Genomic DNA, 9,295 nt, shown 5'->3' with positions numbered 1-9,295 from the left:
TATCTACGCTACGAGGACTTTCCAAGGTGTTACCCATCATAGTACTTCTCTCGCCTATGCATGTTTAACTGCGGAGTTCTGATGGGATCCGGTGCATTAGCATTGGTATGATCGCATTCACCGAAGTCTGTCTTCTTGAAGAATATGGTCGGAGCTCTCAAAGGTGAGGAGCTTGGTCTTCTCATTATTTTGATGTGTATTCGTTAAGTTGTCCGAACAGTTCTTGTATCTCCATTGGTGTGAGACTGTAGGGAGATCGGGTTATGGTAGTCGTATTGGGTTCTAAGTTCGTTCGTGTAACAATGCGAGCACTCGTATTCTTGGGCAGTCTCCATCCTGAAGTTCATATTAGAAGTCATACATGGTTCATCAATCGCAGTCTCGTGTATACGAGTCGTATATAATTAAGATTGAAAAGGTAGTCGAATAAATGATTCTTCTTTAACCTCACATCCCAACGAGGAAAATAGTTAAAGTGGAATCATCAATTCTAAACCTGTAGAACCTTGATTATATGCCACCCCTGTGTATACCTTCTTCAGTGATAGATCAACCGTATGGGTCTTTAGATTGAACTTGACGTACTGTACGAGTGGTACTTCGAGGAGGTTTGCTGAGGTTTCGAAAAGGATAAGAAATACGAGGTACTCTATGCATGAGTACTTCGGAGTTCTGGAATGACGACTTTGCTAGAAAGGCAATTTCGGAGAAAGAGATGTGCGCACGAAACTGGTATTGTGTGAATCGAATTGACTCAAGTTGTATGATAATATTGGACATACTTGAAAATAAAGACACTAGATTTGAAAATAAAGGCGTTGCAGACAAAACACAACAGTTCAACTTTTGGCAGAGTTACAGTACTTTAGAGTACTACAGGAATGCTGCTGCGAATAAGGTATACTACAAAAGGCAAGTATACGCAGCATGAGGGTCCCTTACTGACGGGATCTCGCAAAAGATAAGACTCGAGTTGCACTAGTTTTAAACATGTTTTATGGGTCTGTTACAACGAAATGCCTTAATTACATTAACGTGGGTTCGGAGTAGTCTCTCCTGCGGTAGTGATCCTTAATATTCTCCCATTTGAGCCGGAGTTCTTTGTTATGGGACAATCCTTCTTGAAGTGCCCTATCTCACCGCATTGGTGACATGTCTGGCTAGTACTAGCATTGGTGGTGGAAGCGATGTGTTGGGTTGGAGTTATATGGAAGTGGGTGCTTTCGTATTCTTTACTTTTGGATAATTCCTGTGATAGTGTCCTGTCTCACTGCAGCTATAGCAAGCTTGGCTGGCTCCGGTGGTGGAGGTGGTTCTACAGAAATGGGCAATATGCCCCAGCCTATTGCAATTGGTACATTGCAATACCCGGAAGGCTCCGTTATGATGATAGATACACTTGTTACACTTCGGGAGTGTTCCCTCATAACGCTTGGTCGGTACGAAGGTGGCGGGGGTCATCACTGGTTGTTGTCGCATGGCAAGCCTGTGAAATCGCTTGCGTTCTACTTGGGCTTGACGTTTCCGTTTCTTGAACTCGGGTTGTGGCTTTGGGTCAGATCATCACAACGATCAGAATTGTCAGCCCCTTTGTCGGCCTTGTTCGTGTTACAAGAGTTGAAGTGTGCAAGGACAACAGTCACGGCAGCTGTTACCGTGGCTTGTAACGTAGTGGCATCGATCTGGAAGATTGGGGTTTCATTGCTCGGTAGGCTATCTCTGGGTGACGACATGAGTCTGTAATACGAAAGAAAAGGAGTTCGTGAGTTGTTACTGTTGAGCCTTTATAGGTTTGATTCTGACTAAGAGATGAGTTATTATACATGAAAACTTAGCTTATACACGTTATGATATACTCAATATTGGGTGGATAATAAAATGTGTGATTCTACTCTAGTCCTACATCCCAACGAGGAAAAGAAACTAAATTAGAAATCTCACATTCTATTGTCTACCAGGTCTTCGTTATATATAACTCGGGAATGCATAAGCGAGGAAAGTCATAATAATAATCTTCTTACGAATCCTTTTTGATGAACTAGGATTTCTAGAAAAGGCTACCATTGACCCTAGATATATTTCAATTGTTCAACTAAAGAGTAAGAGTATGTTCTCAAAGGTTTGACCTACATCCCTATGATATAGTCCTAGTACGGAATAGAAGTATGTTCATGAAGGTTTGACCTACATCCCTATAATGTAGTCCTTAGTAAAGAGTAAAAGTATATCCGTACAATGGTCTCAAGACGTTTGTTGTTCAAGCCGAGGTATTATAGGTTGGTGGATAATATGATCCAACCTTTGAAAGAGGCTTGAAAATGATTCCGGAGTTAAATTACTATAGTCCAAAGACTTGACTAAAACAAGTTTCAGATAGACTCCAATCAAGGTATGATGAATGTTTTTTGAACAAAGAGTGACACGAAAGTTAGTCGACTGTCAATATCATCGATATTTAAGATGTAATAAGTGCTGGACAATTAACCTTGTAATAGGTCTTACATCACATCTGGAGTAAAAAAGTCTTTGACAACATAAAGACCTAACTAAAAGTACTTACAGTACAAAGTAGTCACATAGAAAAGTGCTACACAGAACATAGACATGAACACGGTTCTTTAAAACAAAGAAGGAAAGTAAAGCATCTCCTACTGGCGACGGTCACCCCTATGGTGAACCCTTAGTTCAGCTAGTTGACGTTCCATATCAAGTAGGTATCTTTCGTACACTCTTTGACGTACTCGGAGCTCTATGACTTCGGCTCGAGTTTCAGCTAGTGCTTGCAGTAGGGTCTCATGGTTTCTCTCAGATCTCTCACTTGTGTGTTCAAGTCGATTGGTGCAAATGGTATGCATTCTTGCATTGGCATTAACCTCTTCGATATGTTGGAGAGCCGTCCTGCCCTGAATTTCGTTTCGGGCACCTCTACGGATTAGGATTGGTAGAATTCTATCTTCTGAGCTCCCTTCGTTTACGTTGTAGAAGCTTCGGTCTCCATTAAACATCATAGGTTGATTTTGATCTTCACTCCATGTTTCCAAGCATTCTACCCAAGGAGGCATCGGGCCATGAAAAGCCGGACGAGGGTTAAGATTTGGAATGGGAGCTACCGAGGGTAGGTTCTCAACCTCGGGGTCGGAGTTATCATCATCCGAAAGGTCTTCAGCATGGTGATCATTCAAAGGGATTGGATGATCATTCTCGGGTTCTTCTCCAAACCATCCATCATTGCCTTCATTCGGAAGGTACGGGTTACCGTGGGGATGGAGTCCAGCTATGTTATCTACGCGAGAATTGGGGTAAGGAAATAATTATTATACGAACTATCTATATAATTATTAGAAAATCTTCATTAGTTATATCACTATTTGTAAAGTGAATACCGGTTACATGTAATCAAAACAGGATAGGCCTTCGAATAAGTGACCTTAACCCCAAATTCACAAGGAATAAGGGTAAAGCCAAAATTTCATAGATTCTAAGTCTATGACATCCTAGTTACATATAACTTTGGTGTATCCACTTAGCAACTATCAACTTAGGAATGAAGATCATTTTTAGTTCTCAAGTAAGTAATTATAGTAACACAAAATACTCCTATAGTATTTTTAGACTTAGGTTCTGTTATAATGTTCTCATTGTGGTAGTGTTGGTAAGTTTTTAGACTTGTTGACACATCACAACCATTCCTGGGCATGTGCACTACTCGGACTAGCATAGTTGATCAGGCTATACCACTCCCAAGACTGACCATACATCCCCGAGCTTACCTATGATATTCAACAATCGTAATACTTTTGTTCTTGTCATTGTGACACGGATTTTAGTATGATTGTAGGCACGTATAATTTGTTAAGTATTTTATTATTTAAAAGTATAACTCTTGGTCAGAGTATTTTTAATCCCATTGTATTTATAGTTAGTATATCTTTTATGGGTTGATATACTTAATTCACCATAAACAATGCTCTGATACCAATCTGTCACACCCCAAAACTGAGAACGGCGGAAACGTTCTGGGGCGGAAGACGTCATGTAATGTATCACAACAATGTAAAGTAGTAAACAAGCAACAACATCATCCATTGCATTAATAGTATAAATTTTATTACAAGTGTGTTCTTTCATAGTATAAGACAACATAATATATAATCAAAATAAAAGAAGAGTCTTGATTTTTCCGTCTTCACAAAACCTGGTCGTCGTACCGGTCTATTTGTGACCTGAGAATACAAGTTATTTTGAAAGCGAGTATCAGCAATAAAGCTGGTGAATTCATAAGTATTAACGTGTCTTTAATTTGTAAAACTGAAAAGTAAAGACTTGTAACATTTGGAGAAAAGTGTCACACCTCGAAACCCAAGGCGAAAACGTTTCCGGGGCCGACTCCACGTTGAATATCATAACCAATGTACATAGTAAGCAAAGTAAACAAGCATTACATTACATATGAAAATTTACATTTGTTCAAAAGTAAAGTTGTACAAGTGTTATACATATGTATATATGAACAAAAGTTAAGACGTGTCTTCTACGTACTTCGTTTTCGCCGAAAGGATCATCGGGTACCTGTCTAATGCGGACCTGAGAATGCAAGCATTTTAAAAATTAGCATAAAGCTGGTGCGTTCATAAGCGGTTTTGTTTTCTGAAAATGTACAAGTTTCCTTTCGGTTTCTGAAAAAGTTACAAACCCAAGAAAATCTCATATTTTCTTATATGTAAATTTTAGTTATCTGTTTTGTTACACGATTCTGGTTATGTATAATTGTTATACCAGGAAAATCCCATATTTTCCTAAAAAGTTGATTACCGATTCAAAATGTAGTGTAAAAGATGTATACTAAAAACCTGGTTATCCTTGTAAAGTGTATGTTAGTTTACCAATCCGAAATGTAATGTAAAAGATGTATACTGAAATGTATTAGTTTTAACAAGTATATAAAACTAATAACTATAAAGTAAACTAGTTACTACATCCATTATTACTAAATAGTAAATCTTTGTTATCCAAATTGCGAGTTCCATAACCGTACGATAGACTAGATATGGCAATATGTAGTCCACATCATCTTATGACTTTCGTCACCCTTCAACCTTTCGGTTCGGCTGTAGCTAGCAGCCAGGTGTGGGGTTGTCAGCCCTGTATAGATCTATACACTCAAGTCATGCTCCCTATCTAAGAGATTTTGGTTATAGTGGCGGTCCTCCACTTGCGTATCTCTGTGGAGTTTTCTCCAAGGACGTGTCTCCAATTTAAAGGAATAACAAATTTACTAGTAATAATACAGAAAGATCCTATTACAAATAACGATCCTCTACTCGCGTATCTCTGTGGAGTGTTACCGATGACAAAACAATGTACTAAGTTTCATGATCAAAGTTCAAATGTTATGATTTTAACTATTCTGTGGAAAACCATTTGTGAAAAATATAAAGTACAACATTTTATAACGTTTTCACAAATAATATGATAATGTGTTCTGCATGTTCAAACGGTTATCTGTTATTATTGTCACTGTTAAAATCATATGTAATATTAAACACAACACATATAAAAAAAGTTTTGAGTACAAGTATTCCTTGTACTTTGCTTGTATTCCCCCCTGAAAACAATGAAAAACATTGAAAAATGGTAGGGGTATGAACTCACCAGACGAGAAAACGTGACGGTTTGGATGCTAAGTGTCGGTTAGAGGCTTGATAACGCGCGAGGTTCCTATGTAATATGAAATGATATACAAATGTATCTAATTAGACTTTAAATCACTAATTAGATATGATTATACACTCCAATACGAGAAAACACTTCAAATCAAGTGTTTGGAGTGACCTGGGTGACATCTACAGACGTATAGGGCTTTGGATAATGTGTTTACTCTTCAAAAGTAAACTCCCTATGGAGTTTTCGGCCCTAATACCAATTCCACATGATTTCACAGCCGTGAACTCATGGATGTGGGGTTTTATGATGTTAAATGGTCAAATAACACTTGGGGAAGGTTGTTATGATTTAATCGAAGGCATAGGAATGAGTTAAACCACCAAATGTATCATCAAAGGGAGTTTACGGCTGTAAAATAGGAGTTTATGGCTGTAAGCTCCTATACACTCCTTCTTTTAATGATTTGGTGGCCCTAGATTAATCATATGTCATTCAAACCAATTTTACAAGCCTTAGAATGAATTTAGGGCATTATTTGACTTGTGTATGTGAGTTTACGGCCCAGGAACACATTCTTGGGGGGTTTATGGCCGTGAACTCCTAAAGGAAGGGTTTTCATCATGTTTATGGCCCCTAAATCGATTGTGGTTGATTCTAGAATTTAATCCAAGGCTATTGGTGTGTTTAAGTGGCATTTAAACACTTGAATTTGAATTTACTCTCCGTGATAATGAGTTTACGGACCAAGCATGTTCTTGGGTAGTAAACTCATGTTTAGTCCTCAAAAGTTGGATTCAAGGTGTTCTAAGTCCATTCCATTAAGCCATTTAGCCATATCTAAGCTCTAAAGGTGGATTGGAAGTGTTTTAAGGCTCAAAAACCCCATTTATGTGTGTTTACGGCCCAAGCATGTTCCAGGGCCGTAAACACATGAAAATGGTCCTTTTTCAATTATTAATCACGAATTTGAAGGACAAGGATGCTAGTCTATGAGTTAGGGAGTTACCTTGATGAATTGGAGTCTTAATTTGATGATTTTGGACCTTAAGTTTAGATTGAGGAGAGAGGTTAGAGAGAGAGTAGTGAGAGAGAGAAAAAGCTTCAAATTGAAGTATGTTGGGCTTTAAATAGGATTCAAGTTCGGGATACGGTGGAATTCTACCCGATACCGACGTTAGACGTGGCTTTTGGTCGCACCCGATTAAGTTGTCGTAACCCGATATGGCCAATTCTAAAAAAAATTACGATTACTAATATGGGGTGATAATATGAGTTATAAACGCGCTAGGACACCCATTAAGTCATAATAGTAATCTCAAATTAACTAACTTAATTTAATAACGTAAATGGAAATGAAATTTAAAATAACGAATGTATTAACGGAAAGAGTTACAAATGATGGAACGAACTTCGGGTTGTCACATTATCCCCCTGTTAGAGGGAATTTCGTCCCGAAATTCAGAATTAAGATAAAAATCATGGATCTAGGAAGAGATGCGGATACTTTTGTTTCATCGAGTCTTCACACTCCCAAGTGAATTCCGGTCCCCGCTTGGCATTCCAACGAACCTTCATTATCGGATACGACTTTGCTTCGTGTGTTTGATCTATCGATCCATGATTTCGATCGGTTCCTCCATAAAGTTTAGGTTTTTGTTGATCTCAATCTCGTCCAGAGGGATCATGAGGGTTTCATTGGATAAACACTTTCTAAGGTTCGAGACGTGAAAGATGGGGTGGATGTTGCTAAGCTCATGAGGTAATCGAAGTTTATAAGCTACTAGACCAATCCTAGCGAGGATCTCGAAGGGTCCAATGTACCTTGGATTAAGTTTCCCACGCTTTCCAAAGCATACCATGCCTTTCCAGGGTGAGACCTTCAACAGGACACAGTATCCAACCTGGAACTCCAGAGGTTTCCGTCGATTATCGGCATAACTCTTTTGGCGATCTCGTGAAGCTTTCAATCGTTTCCGGATTTGGATGATCTTTTTGGTAGTTTCGCAGATAATTTGAGGACCAGTGAGAGCACTATCAGGGAATCGATTCTTGGCTAGCTGCGTGTCTCCTACCTCGGCCCAGCACAGAGGGGATCTGCACTTGCGACCATAGAGGGCTTCAAACGGAGCAACCTTGATGCTGGTGTGGTAACTGTTGTTGTACGAGAACTCGATCAAAGGTAAATGTGTGTCCCACGACTTTCCAAAATCGATGACACATTCTCTAAGCATGTCTTCCAAGGTTTGGATAACTCTCTCACTCTGTCCGTCGGTCTAAGGGTGATAAGCCGTTCTCATGTCTAGTTTAGTTCCAAGAGACTTCTGAAGAGACTGCCAAAATCTGGAGGTAAACCTGCTATCTCAATCAGAGATAATGGATGCAGGTACACCGTGCAGTCAAACTACCACCTGGATGTAGATCCGCACGAGTCTTTCCACCTTGAACGATTCTTTAATCGGAATGAAGTGAGCGGATTTTGTCAAACGATCGACAATTACCCAAATGGTATCGTACCCACTCAGACACTTAGGTAACTTGGTGATGAAATCCATGGTAATCATCTCCCATTTCCACTCGGGTATCTCGGGCTGCTGGAGTAGACCCGAGGGTTTCTGGTACTCAACTTTCACCTTGGTGCAAGTTAGACACCTGCCCACAAATGTAGTGATCTCGCCTTCATATTTGGCCACCAGTATCGTTTCTTGAGATCCAAGTACATCTTATCAGAACCCGGGTGAACAGAGTATCTGGTCTTGTGTGCTTCCTCCATGACAACTTCCCTAAATCCTCCGAACTTTGGGGTCCAAATTTGGTCCATGAAACAGTAGACTCCGTCACCTCTGATCTTAAGTTTCTTATTCATTCCCCTCAAGGCTTCGCTTGATTTGTTCTCGGGTTTGAGGGCTTCTATCTGGGCGTCTCGGATTTGCATGGATAAATGGGAATGGATAGTCATTGTCAGTGTCCTCACTTTACGGCTTGAACTTTCCTTTCGGCTAAGGGCATCTGCTACCACATTGGCCTTGCCGGGATGATAGCGAATTTCGCACTCATAATCGCTGAGTAACTCTATCCATCGCCGTCATGTTTAAGTCTTTCTGATCAAAGATGTGTTGCAGGCTCTTATGGTCAGTGAAGATCGTACACTTGGTTCCGTAGAGATAATGTCTCCAAATCTTCAGTGCAAAGACTACGGCTCCTAACTCCAAGTCGTGCGTGGTATAGTTGACCTCGTGTACCTTCAACTGTCTTGAGGCATAAGCGATTACTTTTCCTCTTTGCATAAGCACACAACCTAAGCCCTTATTAGACGCATCACAATAGACAACGAAGTCCTCTGTCCCTTCGGGTAGGGACAGAACAGGCGCGCTGCACAAGGCTTGCTTTAATGTCTGGAACGTTGTTTCTTGCTTTTCATTCCAACAAAAGGGTACACTTTTCTGTGTTAGAGTGGTTAGGGGTTTGGCGATTTTGGAAAAATTTTGGATGAATCCTCGATAATAGCCGACGAGACCCAAGAATTGACGGATTTCTGTGGGTGTTTTCGGTGCCAACCAATTCTCTATCGCTTTAATCTTGGAAGGATCCACATGAATACCCTCCTCGCTTACCACGTGATCGAGGAAAGTCA

General features: G+C 40.0%; 1 pseudogene; it reads right to left on the bottom strand.

The window, feature by feature from the left end:
* LOC145038071 (5S ribosomal RNA) lies at positions 1-119 on the bottom strand (annotated as a pseudogene).
* Positions 120-9,295: the final 9,176 nt, after the last annotated feature.

The sequence above is a fragment of the Lactuca saligna genome, chromosome 3 (assembly GCF_052625555.1).
Source record: "Lactuca saligna cultivar CGN05327 chromosome 3, ASM5262555v1, whole genome shotgun sequence".
Taxonomy (NCBI): Eukaryota; Viridiplantae; Streptophyta; class Magnoliopsida; order Asterales; family Asteraceae; genus Lactuca; species Lactuca saligna.
The sequence above is the reverse complement of the archived record's forward strand: the minus strand, read 5'-3'. Positions and strand labels throughout refer to the sequence as shown.